A 26663-nucleotide genomic window follows, 5' to 3' on the forward strand; every position below is an offset into this window, starting at 1 on the left:
CTGTGTACAAAACAAAAACAAAAACAAAATAAGCAGACAAGCTTAGATGTCTTTATTGTTCACAACATGAAAAGGGCAGAAAATGTTAGGAAGTCTCCGCAGAGGTTTTTTCTCTTTCAGTTCAAGTTATACTCTCAGTAGATTGTGGCCTTGCATTCTTCACTTCAGTTGTGTCATCAACTTCTGGTCTGTGTTTTGGGCTATGAAAATGCCAACTGAATCAGAATATAAATCCTTTTCTGCGTTTGTCCATCCATGGCAAACACTGACATCCTAGATTGTTACAGTTAATTAGCACTTCAAAGAAACAGAAAAAACAGAAACAGAACTTAGACCAAAATTTAGGAGTTTTGGCAGCCACTTCTGGCAAAGGGTACTGCCATACATTGCCATGGAACAGCTTAGGGGGAGAAGGAAAGGTTCATAAGGCCATTGACCAAGGACAAAGGGTTCTCCTCCTGAGCTAGACCCCCTATCTTTGATCCCTTCCTTAGCATCTGCTTAAACTCCAGTTATTTGATTACAGAGATAAGATAAATGGATCCCTGGGGACTACATCATTTAAATTAACAAACTAGGATCTCAAGGACAAAAATCCCCAAGTCAAGTGATTCAGAATAATGGAATATTTACAGAAAAACTATGAAAACTTGCCTTCCAAAGATGAACTTTGTAAAACAAAGCCATCCCAAATGTGCCAGATTTAACTGATGATCATAAATAATGCTGCAAAGTACAGTAATATTAAATCTCTTCTGTTGAACAGGCTGGACAGAAACAATAAAAAATAGCTATCAAATGTATTTCAAAGCTAGAGATGTAAATATCATAATTAGTTTTGTTCTGGGACTTTTTATTTTTCATGAAAGCTTCTCTACTTATAGAGAAATAATTTATGAAAGCAGAAGGGATATTTATTGCAGTTTGGCCACATGGTCATTGTCAATCATTGAATTTATAGCCTGAATAGTTATTTCCCTCTTTAAAGACATTTAAACATCTGTTTTAAAACATTTCTCATCTGTATATTTTATTTCATATCATCTAAATATATAACTCAAAAGAAAAGGCTTAAATACTCTTCACTTTAGAAGGAAAAAGTAATCTTATATTCCTATTCATATTTTTGTCCTAGAGATTAACATATTTTCCCCCTATAATTGTTTCACTTATTTTTTAAAGAACATATATTTCCAAGTATTGCAACAAAGATTAAGTTTTACAGATCCTACTTCCCCATAACTGCTGGTTCAACTCAAGGAAGACCTCTCCTTATATAATAGAAGACATTATTTCAGCTTTATTATTCATTAAAAGTAATAATCAAATACTAACAACTAAACATGAAAAAATATTAACCGGTAATTATAGATGGACAATGCTTTAAAAGATGTGACAAGAGGACACAAAAGATAAACATACATTTATATGGGAAAAATCAAAAAAAAAATTAACAGCATTATCTATGTCTTCCATTTATTACACTATAAACACACAAAAGACAATAGTTAACCCCCCCCCCAAAAAAAACTATTTTCAGTATAGGTTAAAAACAGAATTTTGAAAGCCAACATTCAACCTTATTTTATATTGCAAAAAATCAATACTAGAAGGGTGATGAGTTTACCCAAGTCAATTCTGTTACAGTGGTCAAGTTAAAACTGGAGTTCAAGTTCAAGACTCTGTCAAGACCAGGTTCATGTCCTCACAGGCTGTGGACTATGAAATAACAAGGTGCACCGTTTGTGGAGGGTACAATGTTAAATGGCATCTCTGCACCATGGCTCTTAGGAAGTCACTATTTCTAAAATTTAGCAATTATTAACTGTTAAATTGACAACTAACAGTTGAATGACACCCCATACTCTGCTCTGGAGCACTGAGTAGGTCTATGCCATTTTGATGCAAGATTCAAGAAAACGATATATTAGCAATTAGAGATCAATGCAAAAAATCGATCCTGCAAGTTTGAAACTTGTCAAGGCAGCCCACATGGAATTTTAAATCTTTTCAAGTTCACTCTGCCCAAGGGGCTTACAGTTAGTAAATAAATGGTCTCAGTGTTTGCTTTTCCCCCATTTAGCATAAATCGGCCCTTTTTCTGGATAAGCAGTAATTTCCCTTGGTGGAATAATATATCCAATCTTACTTCTGAAGCTTTCAAAATCTCTGCCTCACCTAGAGGAAGGGGGCTGTGAATGATGAAGAAGGTGAGGGATTGGGCGGTTTCATACACATGTGTTTTTCCTATAAAGCAGCATATATTTTTCAGGTTTATGTTGGCCTGATTAGATTATTCAGGTCTTTGCTTACTGGGAGTAAAAGAAATTTCTGGGCTATCTGAAGTGGAGTGGCAATCAGAGAGGCAATAGCCCAGCACTGGTAGAAAACGAACCACCTGGATATTTCTAGATGAATGAGGGAGTGCGGGTGTATTTTTTCTGCTAGGATGGGAATATGGCAAAGAAGATTGCTGGATATGCATGATCATTTTGTATCCAGAAATGAGATACTAGTGCTATTCAAATAGGGATTGAAAAATCTATCACCTCCGAGACAACTCCTTGAATGATTGCAGCCCTTTTGCCTGAAATGAAGTGTCAGAGTCAGTCATCCAGGCCTCCTTTCCCTTATTCCTGATGATCAGAAAGAAAGTGTAACTCAAGCAAGGAAGGTCAAATATGGTGATTCAATACAGTTTCCCCAACTAAATATTGTGCACATTGTCTACAGGAAGCCCCACTTCAAACAACTGAGCCATTCACCTAAATACTCCTTGCACTTCCCTGCCTGCTTGCTACGCCTTTGCTCATGCCTTCCCCCAACTCCTTCTCACTACCTGGTGAAACCTCACCTCCCTCCAAGCCTAGCTCCAATGCTACCTTCTCCATGAAATCACACTGCTTACCCTTCCAAAACAACATCTTCTTAAGATGTTACTCTTAATGCCTGGAGTACTTCATTTGTTCCTCTAGCCTACATTAGGCATATGCTTCAGACACTCTCTTTTAAATACATGTGTTTCCTTTCCTAGCCTGAAAGATTCTGAGAGCCAGGCACTGTCTTACTCAACCCTTGCAGCACCTTATATCTGGTGAGAACTCTAAGTATCGGGTAAATGGAATGCTTTCTCTCTCAAATGATTTTCTCTCTCAAGTCATTGCAACTACTATCAACTGACACCATATAGAATTTAGGACCTGCTGCATTGCACAACTCCAGGGGGTGCCATTTTCATCACCAGCAATGTAAATTGTCCCCTGAAGTTATGCTATGCAGCTGCCCCCCAAGCATTAGCTCCTCCACACTGCACCATGAATGTAAGATTTAGAAGTCAGAATAAATTATGCTTCTAGATGACTATCTCAGTGCTTCTGACCATTCATTTGCAGGTATAAATATTGATTTTGTGTTTTGTTTTGTTTTCCTTCTTATTTCTTTTAATAGTGTCAGCACAAGAGAGGATTTAAGGGCTAACAGAATGGGAGAAAAAGTAAAGCAAGAACCAAACAAAAGAGGTTCATTTTTGGAAGGCCCATTAGAGAGATGCGCCAGAAGGCGTCAGCCCCCTTTTCTGTGGCGCCCAGCCCTTTGAGCCACACTGAGGGACCTGCTTTTGCTCTGAAAGAAGGCTCTTTGTCGGTCACAGCTGTACCTCATCCAAAATGTATGAGCCTGCAGGGAAGGCAGGGGCCTAAACCCAGAGGCTGATCCAAGAAATGATGAAAAAAACCATAGGAGATAACGTATTGCTCTGATACGATCTCCTCCTTCAAATTCAGTTTAGCCTGGGAGAACACCCCCAAAATTACATCTTCAGAGTCAAAAGCATGGGGATGGAATGGGGAGAAGGAAAGGATAAGCTGAAGTTCAGGGCAGCCAAGGGGGAGCACAGTAATGAGAGTGGGGGGGATGTGAGAAGTCTCTGCCTTAAAAAGAATACAGCAGGGAGTCATCCTGCAGGCAGATATCCCAGCCCTCCCCGTCATTTAAACACCAGTACTTCAAGAAAGTAAAGGGCTTGCCCACGTGCTGCTGCAGAGCTGGGATGATGCCAGCCCAATTACCTCGAAGGATTTACTATTCCTAAATGCCCTACGCTTTCTCAGGGCAAAATCGACATGACAAACAGCTAAGGCTTCTGCCTCGTGAGCTCTGCCCTAAACAGAAAGGAACGTTCATTTATAGCCCATTTCCAATTTATTTTTATGGACTATCATTATGAATCCCTAATGTGTCAGATAAACAGCCAATAAAGTCAGAGGACTTAGAGCAGGGGTTGGTAAACTTTTTTTCTGGAAAGGGCCAGATAGTAAATAGTTTAAGCTTCACAGGCCAAGAGGCAAAATTGAGGACGTCATCTAAACACTTACTTAACCACTTAAAATGTAACCATTTACAAGGACCCACCCAAAGGTACAATCTACCACCACACTGGGCCCTGGAAAGAAGGGAGGGAAAGAGAAAGCACCAAACAAGGAAAGGGGAGAGGGAGTAAGTAAAGCTAATCTATAAAAGCAAATGCTCTCCCATTGCCTCCCCACCTCGCTGTTCATATTTCTTTACTTGTGTGAGTGTCCACATGTCTTCTCACATGTGTATTCAATAAATTTTCTGCCTGCTTAAAAATAAATAAATAATTTTAAAAATGTAATCACTTGAAAATGAAAGAAACATTCTAACTTATGGACCGCACAAAAACAGGGGCAGGCCAGATTTGGTTCACAGGCCAACCCCTGGTTTAACAATGAAATCTCAAGCAATATGCATTCTTTCAATGGAGCCTGAAGTTGCACTGGAGGAAATACAAAATTTCTGAAAGAAATAAAATACTAAAAGCAACAACTGAATTGTGTGTGTTTTGGGGCCTTTTCAGCAACAAAATCTGCACCATGGAACAAATAAGTCCCTCAACTTCTAACATAGTGGATAGCACAATCCATTCACACATCCAGATGAATCACAGATTTTAGAATCAAGGAGTTTAGAGCTAAGACCCTAGAAGCTATTCAGACCAAGCAAACACTTTCCAGGCTAACGTTGCTCTGGCTCTTCATTCATTTCAACCCTCAAACCTTTCTACCACAAAAGCACTATTAAATTGCTTTTCCCTCCTTGTAAATAGTAATAAAACTTTCAGGCAGGGAATAGACGTGTTCTCCATTCAATTGAATAGACAGAATAACAGGTGATTGTGAAGTGTCCAGGGGTCTAAGGATTCTCTTATAAAACTCAAGGGAGGTAAGCAGGCGCATCTATTATCGTAACCCATGAAGATTAAAGGTATATTATCATGGCAGACCTCTGAGCACTCTGAAATGTGTTTCTCTCTAGTGACTAATTTCCAATGCTCACAGTGCAGGTTTGCAAGCCTGGGTAGAAGGCAACCCTCTGAAGCAAGGTCCTGTGTACATTCATTCATTTATTCATTCATTCTGAGCAGTCAAACAACATAAAGTTTACAGCATCTTTAATATATTTTCTAACCCCACTTAAATATGGATCAGACTTTTACATCTCTTTGTGACTCTTCCATATCTCCAGTCCATTAAATCCCTCAAATAGCAGATTCGAAAGCATGTGCTGATCGGAAACCCACGAACGCTTTGTTGGAGAATAATTCTGGTCCTGTTGTCCCTCTTAGATGCAATAGTAAATTATTACCTACTATTCCATAAAATTTTTTGAAGAAAATAAATCACCTACTCTGTGCTCTTTAGTGAAACTGCAAATGATTCTGAAATTTGAAAGCCACCTAAGCATCTTCAGGTTGGAAAAGGACCTTTGGCATTTATACCAAAGAGAAACCCCTCTTTCTTTTGCTTTTCAAGAATTCCATATCATTAATCAATTTCAGAAACCCTCTCAATTTGTGTATTAAGATTGCTATCCTGGTAAATGTTGTTCTATGGTACTCATTCTGTGCTGGTTTGAAAGGAAGTATGTCCCCTAGAAAATCCATGTTTTAACCGAAATCCCGTTTCATAAAGGTAGAATAATCCCTGTTCAATACTGTATGTTTTAAACTGCGATTGGATCGTCTCCCTGGATGATGTGATTTAGTCAAGAGTGGTTGTTAAACTGGATTAGGTGACGACATGTCTCCACCCATTTGGGTGGGTCTTGATTGGTTTACTGGAGTCCTATAAAAGAGGAAACATTTTGGAGAAAGAGATTCAGAGAGAGCAGAGAATGCTGTAGCACCATGAAGCAGAGTCTACCAGCCAGTGACCTTTGGAAATGAAGAAAGAAAATGTCTCCTGGGGAGCTTCATGAAACAAGAAGCCAGGAGATAAAGCTAGCAGATGATGCCTTGCTTGCCATGTGCCCTTCCAGCCGAGAGAGAAACCATGACTGTGTTCACCATGTGCCTTCTCGGATGAAAGAGAGACCGTGAACTTCATCGGCCTTCTTGAACCAAGGTATCTTTCCCTGGATGCCTTAGATTGGACATTTCTATAGACTTGCTTTAATTGGGACATTATCTGGGCCTTAGAACCGTAAACTAGCAACTCATTAAATTCCTCTTTTTAAAAGCCATTCTGTTTCTGGTATATTGCACTCCAGCAGCTAGCAAACTAGAACACATTCCTAGCTTCAACTGGATTTCAGAAATTCCAAGTTCTAGCATGCCTATACTCAAAAGAATTGAAGGTAAGTTTCTGGGACACAGATTAAGGACTTGTGAAGTATTACATTTACCTGTGGACCAGCACTTGTCCCCAAGAGCCTAAAAATTTTTCTTATTCCTACCAGAGAGTGAATTGGGAACAAATGAGATTTCTTATCAAACATGGATGGAGAGAAAACACCTTTCATATTGCCCTGTGTTGAGTGGTAGGAAGGGCCTTAGAAATGAAATGAAATTTCCATCATCCTCTCTACAGGAATTCAAAGGGGCTGGCTCTCTTAGATACAAGGGCAAAAGCTGATTCCAAAGGGAATCCAGGAAGGTCCACCTTATGAGAAAGCACCTCTTAGAAAGACTGTAGTCAGTGTACATGGCCTGATCTTTCAAACATCCTTCCATGCACCTAAATGATCCCCAGTGTCCATCCCTGGATGAAAAGACTTTCCAAAGGCTTCTCAATGCATGCAGTTCTATGCTTTGCTGGCCCCATCTACTGAGGAAGCTCCAATGTTACGGCAGACTGCACGGGCATCTGTTGCCTGCTGGTCCTGTCTCCATACTGTCCATTCAGGGCACCCACAGCTCTTTGGGACATCCTTAACTCATAGCATGGGAAGCCTCTTAGCTCTCTCTCGCTGATCTACCCAACAATTACCATTCTCCTAACAACACCTGACAGAGGACTTCCTGGTGACCCACCAAGTGAACTAAAAAATCCTTCAAGACCTGCAATGGTCATCAAGGGTGCCGCTACACACCAGAGGCTGGGATGAAGTTATGTGGATGCAAGTGATTCTTCCCCCATCACAAAATGATGAAAATTTTAAAAGTTACTTTTACCAGTTGATAGAATATAGTAAAAATATAAGGGGTTGGCATGTCATATATTTGAAGTTGTTACCATTGTGACCTGGATGGTTTCAAGATATGATGGCAGTAGTCTAGGTTCCTACTGCCCAACCCCAGTGCACATCAACCCATCCCTGCAGCAGCAGCTGGGCCGCTGTCCTCAATATCAGGCGCTGAACTAGACTCTGGGGATACAGAGGAAGCGCAACCATGGCTCTTGCAGCTAAGTAGCTCAGATACTGGGAGTGAAACCAGAATAGCAACACAACTTGGTGAGGTCATGACAAGAATGTCTGGATTGTATCAACACTGGTTTCTCTGTTGCTGACTTGCATGGTACATCCCGCCAATATCTTGGCAGTAATTTCCTCCAGGGACTCCTTCTCTGACTGGCAAGGTCCCTAACAAGATTGATGCTCCTAAGAGGCATGGACTGGGTCCTCTGCCCTCTCCCAAGGACCCACCACAGTGTCTGACACTGCTCACTATCTGTTGAATGAATGAATGGATGAATGGATGAATGAACGAGAGAAAAGACTTCATAGAGGATATAACATTTGAGCCAAGGCTTTGAAGGATGAGTTGGAATTTGTCAAGAGTTGGAGAGAGGCCAGAGTAAGAAAGAGAACACACTTCCAAGGAATGTAAGGGTCTGGAATCCCACTGCCATGAAAAGGTCATGTGAAAATACACCCCAGGTGGACAGGGAAGGAGTGACAGGAGATCAGGAAAGAGATTTAGCTTGGGATCAGCATATAAAGGACCTTGTATGTCAGTACTTTGTCCTGGAGGCAATGGGGAATTCACTGATTTCTGTAAATAAGACATAATAAAGTCAGCCTGCTTTTTTTTTTTTCCAAAAGATAACTATCACCAGTGAGGAAAGCAAATGGAAATGTCCTGGGTATAAGCCAGGTCCTCCCAACACTCTCTCCCCCTGCTCTAAACCTAACCCTTGCTCCCTCTTTAACACATCCCAGTGAATATTTTACATTTTCTGGCACATTTGCCATTATTGTAGTTACTACAGAATGAGCTTTCATGTCATAACCTCCCTCTGACATGCTGGAATGTACTGTTCTGCCTCTTATAATCTTTCTATGTCACATAACGAAGACTCTAACCAAGCAATGTGGCTGTCATGCAGGCTCTTTGTTGGCGGGGGGTTTTATTATCTTTCTTACAACAAACTCTTCCTGAAGACTCCATCATATCAATTAGTGCGGCGGAATCAAGGAAGGCACTTTTCTACTGGCATAAATACAACTACCTGGACAAACACCAACACCCCATACATGCTACAATGCCAGGCCTGCAGGTTTCCCATGGAACTGAAGACAATCCCTTCCACAGAAGGCCTTCCAGCTCTAAAAGCATCTCTATGGGTGGGCTGGTCTGCTGCCAGCTTTCGGGGCACCTCAGTGTTTGGAAGGTCACTTGCTTTTGGGGCCCCTGATCCAGCGTATTGGATATAAACAGCCAATCGGTTTACAATGACACCTCTGTCAAATCCTTCCAGCAAAGAGTCTGCAACCTCTGCTTGCTGTTACGTCTGAGCTCATGCCTTGCAGATGAGAAGCAACAACATCCCCTTGAAAGAGACACCAGAAACAAGGAGTCCAGAACAGCAAGAAGGAAGGAAAAGGTGAGCTGGCCAAGATTTAAAAGAACCACAGCTCTGGAAGTAAACCTACAGGGCTGCAAGCTGAAAATCATTGTTTTCAAATAAAAGGATTATTATGTAGCATATGTTGACTGAGGGCTTTCACGGATTTACGGCTAAAAGACAGGAAACCTCCTTCTACTTGGTAGGACTTAAAAACAAGCAAGTAGGGTGTACAACAGTAGCCCAGTGACAGAATCCTCATCTGCCATGCCAGAGACCCGGGTTCGATTCCTGGAGCCTGCCCATGCCAAAAAAACCCCAGAAAGGACCATAATTTATTTTAAGGACCCCAAGTAGAATTTAGTGCTCTGCATCGCAGCAAAGGCCCTGAGCCCTGTGTATGTGTGCTGCACAGTCCCAGCTATAGGAGCCCTGACACAAAACCTCCTCCCCGCTCCCTGCTGCCCCTTTCCAATCCTCCGCTCCTTTTAGCCCTGCACTTTCACCCTTCACCTGATTTAAGCTTCGCCAGCTTCTGCATTTTGCAAAATGCCATTTGTATCGCAGGCATCCCACCTGTCTTCTCACTTAAAGCAAAAAATTATTTTCCCCTCATTGTTTTGTTGAGGAAACCTGTAGCCACAGTACCCTAAACATAAGAGAACAGTTCAGGAATAATATGTGGGGCACTGGAACTAAAACGACTGTGTGGCAGCCTTAATCCAAATCAAATCGGGGGTAAACATCTTTTCAGTTCTTTATAAACAAAAAACTCAGCACTGCTTCTAAGGCTACGCAGGATAGGCAACTCTTTTTTTTTTTCCTTTAGCATGTTTAGCCATTATTGTACTAATGAAAATCAGGCCTTAGAAGTAATGCTGCTTTGTGTTTTTACTAAAACTTCATTAATTCTTATGCAACTAATTTATAATTTGTGACAATTTTTCCACAACAAAGCTGAAATTGCTGATGTGCAAAACATGATTTTGCTAAGCAAATAAATATTTTAAACAAAATTTTAGAAAAACTACTTCACTTCCCCAAACAAATTAGCTTTAAGGACATTACTAATAGGTATCTGCATGAAGAAATAAGAAAATTAAGTCTCATTTCGGGTTACAGCTCTGCAATCCCTTATCTAAAACACTTGGTTACAGATGGGTTTCAGAATTCAGAATTTTCCAAGTTTTTGAGTTAATAAATTGCATGTGTCACATATTATATCACACCCTACACAGAGTCTGAGATAGCCCCCCACAATCAAACACAAATATTTTTGCAGCAAAAGGCACGAACATTCATGCTACATGGGATGAGGCTGTACATAGCCTTACATAGTTTCAGACAAGATTGTTCTGCCAAATGAGTTCAGATAGGGTCAGGTTTGGCCAACAAATAAACTATGGAAATAATTTCCACTGTCCAAAGTTCGGGGATATCAGAATTGTGGCTATGAGCCTGAGGACCTGTGCTAAATTATCCTTTCTCCAGAGAAGGCCAGGGAAAAAGCCACCTTGTTAATGAATCTAGGGCGGTTTTACAAAGGATGGCTTTAAGAATAATAAAGTTGTGGTGATTCTAGTAACCAAAGTTTTCTTTATCTCAGACCAGCCTTGTCATCAGCTGGGCCACCTCAGTCCATGATTTACTCTGCATATAACCACTCGGATCTAAAGAAACCTTCCTTCTGAGCCTCCAAAGTAAACAGGACTTAAGAATTTTGTTCCAACATCTTATTACCTCCAGAGATGACCACAACTATGCTGAAAAAGCAAGGTCCTAAGGCCCAAAATAGGCCTTACATTCCACAAACATTTGTCACAAATGGATAACCCCAAACCATCTCCGTTCTTCTAACTATGGGCTTTAGTTCTCTGAAACAGCTACACATTTCACTCCATAACATATGCCTGACCAAATCTTCATAAACCGTAATGAATGATCAAATGAAAGTCAAACTCAACCATCCAACATTCCCCTGAGGGTGATATTTATTTAAAAAAAAAAAAAAGTGGATTAATGTCATCAGAACTGAGGCTCAGGAGAGAAGTCACTTTGGGTTCAACAAGGAAAAGCTGGTCCACACCATTCACTGTTACATAGGAACTGAGGGCTTCCCGAGTTATACCTTTATATTTATACTACTCTTTCCATTGGTTTAACAATTCAACAAATTTTCCAAAGCTGAAAAGAATGAAGTTAAATATAAAGTTATAACAAATAGTTAAAATTTCTCAGTTTCCTACCATAAGCTTTGAAAGCAAAGCTTATGGAGATTGTTTGGTCTATATTGCTTATCTGTTTATCCATTCCTTCTGGGTTTCCATTTTTACATTCTGTACTTGCTGGTAAGGTAATATTTCAAGCGAATTTTTAGTGCTTTTTTGTGTGTGTGATTGTGCAAAGATTTTTCAAAAACCTGTGCTTGATAAGTGAGTTTTCCCTTTTCAGGTATGTTCTTGTCAAAGGCCATTCTTTCAAAAACCTTTGGAAGCTATTTATTTTATTACTTTTGTCTTCAGTGGAGCACAGTTGTAACCTTAAGATAATTTGTGTAATGTCAGTTTAAAGCAACAGAGATTGCACTGGAAATTTTCATAAAGCCAGGAATTCTAGAGACTGTTTTTCCCTTATTATCCATGTGTATATATCAGCCCTAATTCACCAGCGAAACTAGAGGTCATTATTTCTGAATTTGCACATTAAAAATAACATCTACCCATAAGGGAATATCTTTAAACCACAAATGCCAGAAATAACAATTGTATTAAGCTGCATTTCATGAATAGATAATAAAGTTCAATTTACCATTATTTATCATGTTACTTAAATCTATAATGGAAAAGAGATTTAGTTCTGTTTTGAAAATAACAAATTCCTTTATGCCAAATTGCACAGGATTTATATTAGCTCCAATGCATCATGTCAATTTATTTATTTTTTTGCTTAATTACTATTGTTTTATATTGTTTGGATCCTAGGGGACTATTCACATCCTTTTATGTATTTTTTAAAGCTTAAAGAGACACATACATACATAATACATTAAGAATTACTATAATTTCAATTATACTTATTTATAAAATCTAAGACTTTTTAAATATGGCATTGTGACTCGTACATATATTCTCATCCTTTCTAAATCCTCCAACTTATATTTGTATACTTCACTGGGGCTTTGACAGTTGCCTATAGTTGCTAAGCTAAAGTCACTGTGAATGCAGACAGCAGTATTTTCAGAAATAATATTAGTACTCCTGCACCACCCCACCATCCCAGATACATGTGGGAAATTGAGGAAATCAGATAAAATTCAAGATAAACACATACCCATTTTCAACTACCTGTACATCTTGGCAGAGCAAGAGAGAAGGAAAAAGTATGGAGACCTTGAATTAGCAAGGTATTAGGTACTCTTGAAGAAAAAAGAATTCACTGTTAATCTTCCTTTGGATTGGCAGGGGTTTATCCAGTAGTTTTAACACACTCAACCCTATGCCAATGTATCTCCATTTAGTGAATGGCCTCATTGGCTACCCAACCACCCAGATCAGAAACCTGGGAAATGTCCTGGAAGTCCAACTTCTACTCCTTCTCCTCCTGCAATCAGCTAGTCACCAAGATAAGACTTGCAGATTCTATTCCACAACATCTTTCCAGCCCATCTCTTCCCCTTCTAGCCATACTCTGTACCTGTCTTGGTTCCAGCTCTCGTGCACTCTCTCCTGGGCTGGCACATTGGTCTCTAAACTGATTTCCTAAGTGCCAAGCTGGCCCCCTTCTAACACATCCTCCATGTTGCTAGCAGAGTTCTTGTTTGTAAAGAAAGTTTGTAAATATGATAGTGCCATTCACTTGCTTAAAACACATGGCCAACCAGATGAAGTATGAACTTTCTATCGTGCTTTACAAGAGTCTCCATGATCTTGCTTGTGCCTTTGTCTCCACCTACATCTCCCACCAAATTCCCCTCAAAACTGACCTCTGTCCTGTGTGCCCTCTTGAATGTTCTCCCACTGTGCCCACACTGTACTTTTATCAGGACTCAGTTTAAGTCTGACACCTCCCCCAATTTTTCCTGGTTCCCCACTTCCCCTAAATAAAACTGGGCATTCTTCATTTTACTCTCTCTTTCCACACGTACTTCTAACCTGATATCTGCTCGATTTTATTGTGCTCATTTGCTTTTCATTTCTGTGTGGATCTATCCTTGAGAACAGGAGTATGTCTCATTTATTGCTATATTCCCTATGCCAAGTTGTGTAAGCACAGCTTGTAGACTATAGGAAGTGTTTAATTAACATTTTCTTAACAAATTCAGGAGAACCTGGCATATACGTTTATTCATGACTCCATGTTCCCCTCATGCTAAGACGAGAGGGTTTTTTTAGTACAAACTAACAGTCATGGAATTCCCTCCAGCACCCCTCAAGTGTGCTTTCAAATGAACAGCATATCTAAAACCCCAAGTCAAATGCATTTGCTTTGGTGACATATACTGACCACCTTTTCTGCTGTGGCATTATCTTGAAAACATACAGTAAGTATTCAGCACTTATCAGGTGGCAGGTTTATCGCCAGAGCAGGGCTCAAAAAATCCTTGAAGAAACAGCTTCCCAGCAGCTAACTTCTCCAAAAGTCTCCTTTAAATACCAAATGAGGCAGCCTGACTCAGCACTTCCAGTAACACTCGCTTCTTCAAATTAATCCTCTAGCAGACAATCATCGCTACTGACAGGAATCTGGAACTGGGGTCTGTTCTGCTCACAGAGGACGTCGGTGGTTCATATAAGGGCAGGCGGAGCTCTGTGTCCCAAACAGTCCTGTGAGGTCCGAGGCGCCCCCTTACCAGGTTAGAAAGCTGAGGCACAGGGAAAACGTACCTAGGTCTGCCACACCTAGACGTGAGAGGTGGAAAGTAAGCTTTTAATATGAATGGCGCCCACATTTGTAAAACACAAACTCATAATTCCTGTTATACAAATAGGTGTGTCCACTGGCAGATAATCAAATCAAACATTTCTTTTTTTTTTTTTGCATGGGCAGGCACCGGGAATCGAACCCAGGCCTCCGGCATGACAGGTGAGAACTCTGCCTGCTGAGCCACCGTGACCCCCCCGCTTAACCACGAAATATGAGCCTCATAACCATGGTGTGAGAGCTTAGAAATAAATGAAATTAAAGCTGGCCTTGGAAAGACTTGGTTCTCCTCAGAGTACAGGTCCGAAAAGAGAATGAGGAAAGATAACTATAGAGAAACCATATTGAGATTCGATTATTCTCTAAACCAAAGAGAAAAAAAAAAAAATCCTAAACCAAGACTTTCATGTTCCAGAATCCACATTTTTTTGAAAACGAAATTGCTGCATATTATATGCTTGATCAGATCAGTTTTAAAATCAATGTGACTAAATTAGGCTTTACCCCCAAACGAAGCAGGCAGTAAACCAGACTTACTAAGCAAAACTTCCATGAGCACAGGAAAAGCTCTTCGTAAAACATGAAACTAAGAAAACACTGATATAAATAATTTTCTGATGGTCCAGCATATTCAAATGAATTTAGCATAAGGAGGGTTGAACACATCAGCTGTAAAAGCTACCCAATTTATATGAAGCAAATGTATCTTCTTCCTTGAAGCAAGTACTCAACAGTCTACTTTCTCACCTCAAAGGTGAAACGCTATAGCAGACTTCAAGATAGCTTTGACATCAACTTGTGTGTCAGAAAAGTAGAGAAATACCACTATAATCATGTTTAATCCTTTAAAGCTGTGATTGAGAAGGGGCATTTGGATAGGATTTAAACTTGGCTTTGGCCATGAAAAAGATTAAACTGACTCCGGTTCTCTCTTAGACTTATTTTTTGCTCATTAGTTAGATGTCACATAGGAAATGAAATTATTATAAACATATTTAACTTGTTTAAATAACTTTAAGAACATAACTTACAATCAGCGAATTCAAAATTCAATAAATCCTCTGGCTTATTGGTTACAGAATATAGTTGCATTTAACCTAATAAACTTAAAAACATGGCTTAAAGGAATATTCTTTCTTGGCAAGAATTAAATTGGCTTGGCTAATTTACATTGTTTTAAATTTGAGAGAACTGTGTATTGACTCATGATTACAATACATAAACCATTTCCATGAAATGGTCTGAATTAACCTCCATGCTATTTATATAAACAGCACATATCATTTCAGTCTACTAGATGGGATTTTTTTAAATCAGTAAATTAAACCTGTAATTTAATCCTTAACCAAATACAAGAATAAGAAAAATTTAGTATTTCATTATGGTTTGAATGATAGGAGCTCATTGTTTCTGTGTTTTAGTATTCTGAAAGTAATTATTAGTGTCTAAAGTTAAAGCAAAATGATATGGTATTTGAGTGCATATTTATAAAACCTATATAATAAAATCAAAAGCTGTTCAACTATAGATGAAGTGACGACTGCCAAGTTAGTTCATCAATAAATGTAACAAATTAGTTGGGCTCTAGCTCTTCTTAAGTTTACTGCTTAAAAGGCTACTCAAAGATAATACTCACTCTAAAGACTAATGAACTTAAGACTATTAAAAAATTATATAAGTCCTATGAATTAGGAACTACATCCTAACAAAGTTACTAGCCATTTGCTATTTAACCCAGGAGACTCTACATCAATTCAAAATAGATAAAAAATATTCAAGATTAAATTCATTGATAAAATCTGACAACAAAATGTCCTAAAAAAATAAGATACATGAACACAGACAGGAAAACTTTGAAAGGATCAATTATTACATTTACAAAAGAAGTTATATTATTTTTAAAGAAACTATTGGTAGCAAAATAACAGTTTGACTCTAAAAATCTCTTTTATCCACAAAAAAATTCAATGGGAGATTTTTCAATTGCATATTTTCTTTGGCAAGACTATATCATGTTTTAAAATGGATTTTCTTATATTTAAGTGTTTTCTGGTTATTCATATACTTTCCATTCCAAATCTCCCCTCAGATAGGTTCAGCAAAAGTCATGTTTTCAATCACTGATATGTTTGGCTCTTTGCATTTCAAATATATCTGGACAAAAACAAAGCATTTGATTTTACTCCTCATCTTGTTCCTCCTTAATTTTGCCCATCTGAGGAAAATGATACCACCATCCACACAGCTGGTAAAGCCAAACATTTAAGAATCACTCTTGGGTCCTTTTCCCCATCACTTCCCAAATTCCAATCCATTGTCAGTCCCCACCTCCAAAATATATCCTGAACCTACATCTCTCATCACATCCTCTACTAGTTCTAGTCTCAATCCCCGTGGCCTCTTACCTGGACTGCTGCGATAGTGTCCTCTTTAGGCTCCATACTTCCAACCTTGTCCCACCACCATACATCTTCTAAACACAAGGTTACAACCCCTCTGCTTTAAATATTCCAACAACTTCCTAATTTACTAAACATCTAAACTCCTTACCATGGTCTCCTCTCATTACCCTCCAGCCACACTGGCATTTTCCATTTACCCAAATATACCATGCTCATTCTCACCTCAGGGTATTTACTTGAAGTTAATGCACTCTCTGCCTGGACCCCTCTGCCCCCAGGTCTTCACATGGGTCTGGCTCCTGGTAATCATCTTCTCAACCACGCTACCTAAAAGAGTGCCCAGTCACCCACTCCCATCGCTACCTAAAGAGTGCCCAGTCACCCACTCCCATCGCTACCTAAAAGAGTGCCCAGTCACCCACTCCCATTGCTACCTAAAGAGTGCCCAGTCACCCACTCCCATCGCTACCTAAAAGAGTGCCCAGTCACCCACTCCTATCGCTACCTAAAGAGTGCCCAGTCACCCACTCCCATCGCTACCTAAAAGAGTGCCCAGTCACCCACTCCCATCGCTACCTAAAGAGTGCCCAGTCACCCACTCCCATCGCTACCTAAAAGAGTGCCCAGTCACCCACTCCCATCGCTACCTAAAGAGTGCCCAGTCACCCACTCCCATCGCTACCTAAAGAGTGCCCAGTCACCCACTCCCATCGCTACCTAAAGAGTGCCCAGTCACCCACTCCCATCGCTACCTAAAAGAGTGCCCAGTCACCCACTCCCATCGCTACCTAAAAGAGTGCCCAGTCACCCACTCCCATCGCTACCTAAAAGAGTGCCCAGTCACCCACTCCCATCGCTACCTAAAGAGTGCCCAGTCACCCACTCCCATCACTACCTAAAAGAGTGCCCAGTCACCCACTCCCATCGCTACCTAAAAGAGTGCCCAGTCACCCACTCCCATCGCTACCTAAAAGAGTGCCCAGTCACCCACTCCCATCGCTACCTAAAGAGTGCCCAGTCACCCACTCCCATCGCTACCTAAAAGAGTGCCCAGTCACCCACTCCCATCGCTACCTAAAAGAGTGCCCAGTCACCCACTCCCATCGCTACCTAAAGAGTGCCCAGTCACCCACTCCCATCGCTACCTAAAAGAGTGCCCAGTCACCCACTCCCATCGCTACCTAAAGAGTGCCCAGTCACCCACTCCCATCGCTACCTAAAAGAGTGCCCAGTCACCCACTCCCATCGCTACCTAAAGAGTGCCCAGTCACCCACTCCCATCGCTACCTAAAAGAGTGCCCAGTCACCCACTCCCATCGCTACCTAAAAGAGTGCCCAGTCACCCACTCCCATCGCTACCTAAAGAGTGCCCAGTCACCCACTCCCATCGCTACCTAAAGAGTGCCCAGTCACCCACTCCCATCGCTACCTAAAAGAGTGCCCAGTCACCCACTCCCATGGCTACCTAAAAGAGTGCCCAGTCACCCACTCCCATCGCTACCTAAAAGAGTGCCCAGTCACCCACTCCCATCGCTACCTAAAGAGTGCCCAGTCACCCACTCCCATCGCTACCTAAAAGAGTGCCCAGTCACCCACTCCCATGGCTACCTAAAAGAGTGCCCAGTCACCCACTCCCATCGCTACCTAAAAGAGTGCCCAGTCACCCACTCCCATCGCTACCTAAAGAGTGCCCAGTCACCCACTCCCATCGCTACCTAAAAGAGTGCCCAGTCACCCACTCCCATCGCTACCTAAAAGAGTGCCCAGTCACCCACTCCCATCGCTACCTAAAGAGTGCCCAGTCACCCACTCCCATCGCTACCTAAAAGAGTGCCCAGTCACCCACTCCCATCGCTACCTAAAAGAGTGCCCAGTCACCCACTCCCATCGCTACCTAAAAGAGTGCCCAGTCACCCACTCCCATCGCTACCTAAAAGAGTGCCCAGTCACCCACTCCCATCGCTACCTAAAAGAGTGCCTAGTCACCCACTCCCATCGCACACCATCACATCACCATGTTTTATGTCTTTGGGAAGTTTCAACAGTTTCCCAGGGGGTGTTTTCCTTCTGCATCTCCAAATGTTTCTGTCTGTGTCAGCTCTCTCTGTCAGCACTCCAAGCATCTCCAAATGTCTGCATTTCTATTGGCTCTGAGGCAACTGTTCTCCAAGCCTCTGCATCTGAGCTTTCTCCAAAATGTTTTCCCCCTTTAAAGGACGCTAATAAACTAATCAAGACCTACCTTGAATGGAATGGAGTCACATCTCCATCTGATCAAATGGCAATATCCACAGTTGGGTGTGCCACATCTCTGGGGGAGTGATCTAATCAAAGGCTTCATTCTACAATATTGAATCAGGATTAAAGGACATGGCTTTTCTGGTGACACACACTTTCAAACCAGCACATTATACCTTCTGAACCCCAAAAGACTTCTTCTTCCCATATACAAAGTACATTCATTCCATCACAATATCACTAAAGCCTTAAAACATTTCAGTAACACACAATACCATGGCAAGTCAAAAACAGTAGAAAATCTCATGATCTGTTCTAAAGCAAAAAATTCTCCTCTGGCTATTGACCTGTGAAACTCAGCACAAGTTATCTGCTGTCAATATACAAAGGAGGGACAGTTATGGGATACATGTTTCCATTTCCACAGGGAGAAATAAAAAAGAAAACAGGGTCACTGAGCCAAAACAGTTCCAAAAACATGCAAGGCCAACTCTATTAGATTTCAAAGTCTGAGAGTCATTTAGCACTGGAGCTTTAGAGTGGTAGTCCCACTCTTTCCAAGGGCTTATGCAGTAGTCCTGCTCTCTGCCAATGCTGGGATGCAGATTGCAATACTGGGGAATGTTGAGGGAACCAACTTTTGCTTGGCTCCACACTCTCCAAGCATCGAGGCAGCACCTGAGATCTCTGCCATCTCTGGAACACACGCTCAACCTCTCCAGAACAATGGGGTGCTTGCCAGTTTATGTGTTCCATCATCTCTGAGGTCTGGGGCAATGAAACTCTTCCTGATATCAAGACAGAGGCCTGCCCTCTGCCTCTGGAGCAAACTCACCCTCTCCAAGTGCACAGGTGGGTCCACTCTCCAGACCCAAAATTTCTTAGCTCCAGGCTTTAGCTTCCATGCTCAGCTTCTTAAGTCATTTTTCCTTCAATTTGACACTTTTTTGTCCCTTTTAGTCCATACTGGCAGTGGTTCCTTTTATAAAGCTCCTACAACACACTTGGCTGTTTTCTATGCAGTATTAAGGGATCATAACCATCAGACAACAGGACTTTCCACAAATCCTTTCTGAATGACTTCTATCTCCAATCCTTGCTTGTCTTGCAATGGCTGAATGCGCTCATGTTTGGTAAAATCCTCACATGGGGAGCTATTCACTGGTGTTTTAGTTTGCTAAAGCTGCTGGAATACAATATACCAGAAACACAATGGCTTTTAAAAGGGGGAATTTATTAAGTTGCAAGTTTATAGTTCTAAGGCCATGGAAATGTCCAAACTAAAGCATCCAGGGAAATATACGTTGATTCAAGAGAGGACAATGGCTCCAGAATACATCCTGTCAGCTGGGAAGGCACATGGAAATATCTGCTAGCCTTCTCTTCTCATTTCATGAGATTTTCCTGGGGGCATTTGCCTTCTGCATCTTCAGAGGTCTCTGGCTATATGGACTCTGTCAACACTAAAGCTTTTTCCAAAATAGTTCGCTCTTAAAGGACTCCAGTAAGTAACCTCACCTTGAAATGGGTGGAGACACATTTCCATGGAAACTATCTAATCAAAAGGTACCTACCACAATTGGGTGGGTCACATCTCTATGGAAACACTCAAAATGATTCCACCCAGCAATAATGAATGAGGATTAAAGAACATGGCTTTATTGGAGTACACAACAGTTTCAACTGCCACAACTAGGGTCTCACTTTCTAGAAGCCTAGAACTTTCCAGACCATCAATATCTGTTTTCTTTGTATCCAAGAGTTCAGTTTTCAACTAATCTCTTTCCTGTAGTATTTTACTATAAGCTGCAAAGAGAAGCCAGGATGCATTTTCAACATTTAGTTTGGACATTTCCTTGGCTAAGTATCCCAGGTCTTTGTCTTTAAATTCTAACTTCTATCCAACAGCAGTATTCAATTTGGCCAAATTCTCTGCCACTTTAAATCACAGGTCACCTTCCTTCCAGTTTGCAATAACACATGCATTATTTCTATCTAAGGCCTCATCAGAAGTATCTTTAGAGTCCACATTTCTATCAACAGACCTTTCAAAGCATTCTGGGGCTTCTCTATCATGCTCCTCACAACTCTTCCAGAATTTTCCCCTTAACCATTTAAAAAGTCATTTCAACATGTTTGTGTATTTACAAATCACAGCACCCCACTTCTCTGGAACCAAAATCTGTTCAATAAGCATTGGTTAAATTAATCATTTGTTTGAAATTTTAAAACTAATCATTTCAGTTAGATGTAGAAAAGTTAGTAGAAGAATACCTGCACAATAACTGGTATCATTAAATGGGACTTTGGGTCATGCCTAATTATATACATCCAGAGCATTGAATTAGCTTTAAGTTTGAGGTACTATGCCAGCTTTTTCTGGTCTGTGTTCCTATTTTCCAATTAGAATAAAAACTATTGCTTTGTGAGAGAAGTTCATGAGTAATAGACATAGAGTAAAAAAAGTAATATCTTCTGGATAGTTCCTTGATGACTTTTCATTAGAGACAAAAACAAAAATTTTTAAAAGAAAATTGAATATATAATTTCAATTAATTAAATAAGTAATTGAAAACATATCTAAGCAAAATATCATTTATAAATAAAAGAATGATATTTTAATGCCCTCACACTTCCAAACATTGATTTAAAATAATAACAATTGCTAACATTTATTAAGTTCTTTCTCTGTGTCAGGCATTATCCTAGCATTTTATTTGTTTTTAATCATTTAATCATTTAATCATCCCAAAAACTCTATATTGTAGGTCAATATCCTTACTTTATAGATGTCACAAGTTAACAAATATTAGAACCTGAATCCAAACCTGGAGATCCAAACTACAGGATATGCACTATTACCAACGCACTATATAGCCTCATGGGATTAGAGAGAACACAATAGATTAGACATAATCTATATTATCTATTATATCTATTTTATCTACATAAAATTCCCACCACAAATACTGGAATGTAACAGGTACTTAATACCTGGTAGACAGTGTACTTATCAACATTTTATTTTCTATATTATCTGAGAGAAGGAGATTCAGGGGACACCACTCCTTACCAGGAGACAAGCCTCAGATTCTTTATTCTGAGTTTGTGAAGAAGGATTTATCAGAGAGATCAGTTTATCAGACTGGGGTCAGAAACACAGAGGTCAAGGCAGGAAGAAACTGAACCAGCAAACAGGGGTTCAAATGACTAATGTAAGACATCGGGATAGGATTGTCAGACCAACATCAGGTACATTGTGCAACAGATTAAGCCAACATTAGGAACAACAAAAATCAGGGTATGGATTAGAAAGCAAGCACAGGCTAGACCCAATTGTATCAGAGAAGCAGAACAGGACCTGAGAAAGGAAAGGAACTATGGTTTTTATACCTGGCTGACCTCTGGGGGTGTTTCCTTCCCCACTTCACTCTGGCTCACAGGCCAACTCTGTATCCTCAGAACCCTCTGCATCCTGGCAACTCCATTTTAAAATGGAAGAAGCTAATTTGTGTCCGTAGACAACGTCAGTAACATTTCAGGGAACCCACTTGTGATTTATCACAGGAATGGAATTTAAACCTATAGGCCTTTCAGAGAAAAATCTAAAATCTCTTAGATTTTAGATCGATAGATAAGACTGTTCTGGGACAAAGACAAATCACATTATCCATGTTTTTACTTCCTTATTTTCCTTCCTTATCGAAGGGTAAGCCTTAAGAAAAAGAATGAAAAGGAGAAAGCCAGGAAGAGGAAGGATAGTCAGTCTCATCAGTACTGTTGTACAATGGCTGAGGGTAACTTTTTTCTCTCATCAGCAATGTCTCAGCCATGTTTGGCTGGTCCCAAGGGGGGTAAATGACTTCCATTAAGGCTTTGGGAAAACCAGGAACATGGCTTATGCTTCCAGGTATATTTTTAGTGAGGAGTCAGAAGTAGCATGCACAAAATAAGTATTATGTATAAACTGAAAATTTGTTACACACACATATAATGTTAATTTAAAAGAAAAATAGTTTTTGCCTATTTTGAGTATTGTTAGAAGGTATTTCTCTGGGTGAGTAATTATAAGAGGATTCCTTGGAAGTAACAACTCTCTCTAGCCTCTTGATTAATTTCTTACGTCCTATTGTTTGCAAAGTCTCTTTGAAATAGAGAAAGAACATGACATCGTCTCTAGGTTAAACCTGAAGAGAAAGAAGATAAGGAAAGCTGTTCTTTCTGAACCAGGAGGCACTTTCTCAGATATGACCAAAATGGGAGTCGAAGATGTCACTGAAGTAATACATCAGATTTCTGAACAACATAGAGATTTTCTGAATTGTGAATCCAATTTTATATTTTCCTTAACTTCTTCTGGAATAAGCTTCAATTTAGAGTCCCATCGGTAAAGTAATAGAAATTATCCACTCACAGTCACCAAGGGAATGAAATTTAATGTCATGGTAATCTGGTACTTCATTATCTGATGAAAAATGTCTACATATTCAGGATTATGAATGTCACTAATACGTCTAAAATCAGCACGTGTCAGTCATCAATATTCATATTGCTCAAACAAAACAGCTCATGCTGTAGCTGCTCATAAATCTGGCAGAAATGGGGGGAAAAGAAAAGAGAAAAGTGAAGAGATAAAGAAAGAAAGAGCTCAGGGATACACTGAACACAAGAGGGGACCCCATTCATTCAGTCTAACATCTGCTCAGCCTGAAGTGGAACCACCTGTTAGTTTATTAAATTGCAGAATTAATTTGTGTGGAAATAAGAGAGGAGGGGGAAAGGAGGCTTTAATTCATACCAAAACAAAAATCTCCTACTTATTCCCATCTGAAAAAAGTCTTTTGTGGGCAATAATCAGTGCCATGAACACCTAGCTCCATTATAGAATTAATTGCAAAACTGAATGTTTCCCATGACTGTTACATAAGCATATTGCCTTAACAGATTCGTCAGCTATTTCTTCAGTTCTCCTTGAAGATATGACCACTGATACCACCCTCTGAGATTCTATAGCAGCAGCAGTAGCAGCAGCAAAACTAGCAAAGGCGATTCCATCAAGGATTTTAATAGCACCAAGGAAGCTCTCACTTTCTAAACTCCCACCTATTTATCCAAAGTTTGCAGGGGGTATTTTCATTTCTCCTCAGCAGAGCAGATGAGAATAATACAGCAGCATCTAAGGGATCATAAGAAACCTGGCTCTGAGTAATGCAGAAGTCTCCATTAACCTCTCTGCCTCCTTTAATGAAAGACATACTGCTTTGCTTCCTCCAATATTCTCAAATCTCAGGATCTCAAATTTGCTGAATTAAAGTAGTGGATATTCTATCTACAGTTGATTTCCTCCTAAGTTTGCCAAGAATGTCAGATGGTCATCAAGGAGCACAAATATGAAAGCGGATTAGAAGAAAAGTATCCAAACTTTTGTATGAGTGTCGATAGGTATTTCCTGGTATCTCTCATACATCAACATGTCATCATTTTATAACCAACCTGTGATTTGATTATGTAGGTTGATCACACACACCTGAGGTTTGATTATAAACCACGATCTAGGGGTTTCTTTTAAGGGTGTGTGTATATGTGTGTGCTTCTCTTTAGTTGCATTTTACTGTTTATTCAAACAACCAATGCTGCCCTTTTCTAAAGAGTATTTTTTTTTTTAGTAACTTAGACCTTATAAGGCAACTTCCTCAGGCAATGCTTTTTTATGATTAAGGTTCATAAACTAACTTAGGTAAAAAATGAGAAGAAATTATTTAAAGTCACGTCCTTTTGGTCTCTTGAAAACATTACAAAAAAATTGAAGCCAACTTTCCATAAAGCTTTTTATAAAATGGAATGGAGAAGCCAGCTTTCCCTGGAGACTTATCCAATTACACGGACTGCATGGTCTTACCTTAAGAGAGAGGAGCATTCAAAATTGTGTTTTTCTGATCATGGCAGTGAGTGTGAACAGAGAAATCTAAGAAATTCAATTATCTCCCTAGGTGTCACTCAGCTTTGGGACTAATATAATTGGCTATAAATAATACGAGTACATTTCAGGCAGAACCTCAGTGGGTTTCATTACAAATCCCCTTGCCACTGAGTTGCTAACAATTGGGCTTGACATGTAGGTTAGTTGGGGTTGCAACTGCAAAGAGGTTACTTTGCCAACCAGTAGTTTCCCTCATATTCATGGGGTCCTCTTTACATATTTTAATTAACATCCCCAATGTAACATTTTACACATCTATTGCCTTTTCAACACACACCAAAATGACCTTTTAAAGAAATCATTTAAAAGCCCAAAACAAAGCTTAATTATCAATTCAGTACCATACAGTGTAGCTTTTCTCTTTCTCACACTCCAGGAATTTAATGGAATTCTACAATAGCAAAGGATATGAACATGAATGGCTGATGCAATAGAATTCTAAATTCCCAAAGGACCATGCTAGTGGCAGCCCATGCCAACTTGGTCTGTGTGGGGATTTCCTTTGACCACACTCCAGTAAAGACTTCTCCAGCTGTGGAGAAGAAAACGTGGCTCTCTATCAATTGCACGTAGTAGGCAATCAACGCAATTTGTTGGTTTTAAGTAAACCTTTGAAAATTGAAACACGTTGATAGAATGTTTGAATAGTGCCATGAAAGGCAAGAGTTCTGTAATCATGCCCACATGGATGGGCAAACTCAGATGCATTTCGAAGCTGTCCAGTCTCCCAAAAGCTTTTTCAAGTGTTCTGAGTTTAACCAAACCCTAAACACATTGTGCCAAGTACTATTTTCCTTTAAGTTTCAAACCCATGTGAATTGTAAGGGAAATTAAATCCACATGTTTCTGATTCATTTTTACTTAAATCGTTAAAATGCTGCTTTGGATGAGCCATTGCTGTTTTGGATGAGTCAAGCTTCTTGACTTCCAAGAAGCTTTCCTTCACAAACTCTTTTACGCCTTTTTGGTGTGGGGTCAAGAACCTGCTCTGACAATGCTAAATTAATTGTGACATCAAACACTGCAAAATCCAAACTGTGGTACTCTAAAAATACTGAGCAGTTGACGAATTCATTTTCTTAATTTTCTGTCTGAAAAAACATGCATTTTTCTTTCCTTTGCCAACACAGTCGAAGAAGCAAAATGTCTCATCTGCAAGAATTACACCATATAGAATCCCAAGCTGCATCCAAATTCAGCTATCCAGAGTAAATGTACAAAAACTGCTAGAAAATTACCCGGGACATTGCAAAAGAAAACAGCCTCTTTCATTTACCTTTTGATTTCATAGTTTACATATTTACCTTTCACACTTAAACAGTATTCCCTCTCCCCATTAGCTGTAAGTTCAAACTATCACAAATCTTCCCCCTCTTTGGGAAAAACCCTTGACCTGGTCTCCTGCTGTAGCTGTCTTCCTGCATCCTTTCTTCCACTTCCAAACTTCTAGAACTTAATCTCACAAACCATTCTCTCCATACCACCAACTGCCTCCTTAACTTTTTGCTGCTAACATTTCAGATGTACATCTTTAGTCTTGACTCCTAATCTTTCGTTTTCATATACTTACTGCAAAATCTCACTTAGATATCTTGCTACCAACTCAAGTTTAATGAAAATTTAACCAAAACTCACTTCCTAGTGCCAAATTCCCCTTTTCTATAATTTTTTTTTAATGTGGAACGCTTCACGAATTTGCGTGTTGTCCTTGCGCAGGGGCCATGCTAATCTTCTCGGTATCGTTCCAATTTTATTATATGTGCTGCCGAAACGAGCACCCTTTTCTATAATTTTTACTGAGCTTGAAACTACTCTGTTACATAGCCAGTTAGTAACCCATTTTCTGGCAATTCACCATAAAGCACTTTGCATTCTCCCCATCCTTTTCATTTCTACCACTCAGCCTTTCATTGCTTCATAACCGTGTGTAATAAATGATCTGGTGGTCTCTAGTTTTCTCCCTAATTCCAGGTTATCTTTGGCCAACATATTAATCTTTCTGAAATACCACCTTGATGATTTTACTCCCTACTTGAA

At 39.9% G+C, this 26663-nt stretch overlaps 1 long non-coding RNA gene and 1 other non-coding gene across 2 annotated transcripts; both read right to left on the reverse strand.

The window, feature by feature from the left end:
• Nucleotides 1-40: 40 nt before the first annotated feature.
• On the reverse strand, nt 41-25018 carry LOC143682436 (uncharacterized). The gene is made up of 3 exons (XR_013175131.1): nt 24968-25018; nt 18651-18750; nt 41-297 (listed from the first exon to the last, which is right to left on the reverse strand). It is a non-coding gene; the product is annotated as an uncharacterized LOC143682436 (long non-coding RNA).
• Nucleotides 25019-26297: 1279 nt separating this feature from the next.
• On the reverse strand, nt 26298-26404 carry LOC143685310 (U6 spliceosomal RNA). The gene has a single exon (XR_013176557.1). It is a non-coding gene; the product is annotated as a U6 spliceosomal RNA (small nuclear RNA).
• Between the last annotated feature and the right edge of the window lie 259 nt (nt 26405-26663).

This window comes from Tamandua tetradactyla, chromosome 5 (genome assembly GCF_023851605.1).
Source record: "Tamandua tetradactyla isolate mTamTet1 chromosome 5, mTamTet1.pri, whole genome shotgun sequence".
In the NCBI taxonomy this organism is placed as follows: domain Eukaryota; kingdom Metazoa; phylum Chordata; class Mammalia; order Pilosa; family Myrmecophagidae; genus Tamandua; species Tamandua tetradactyla.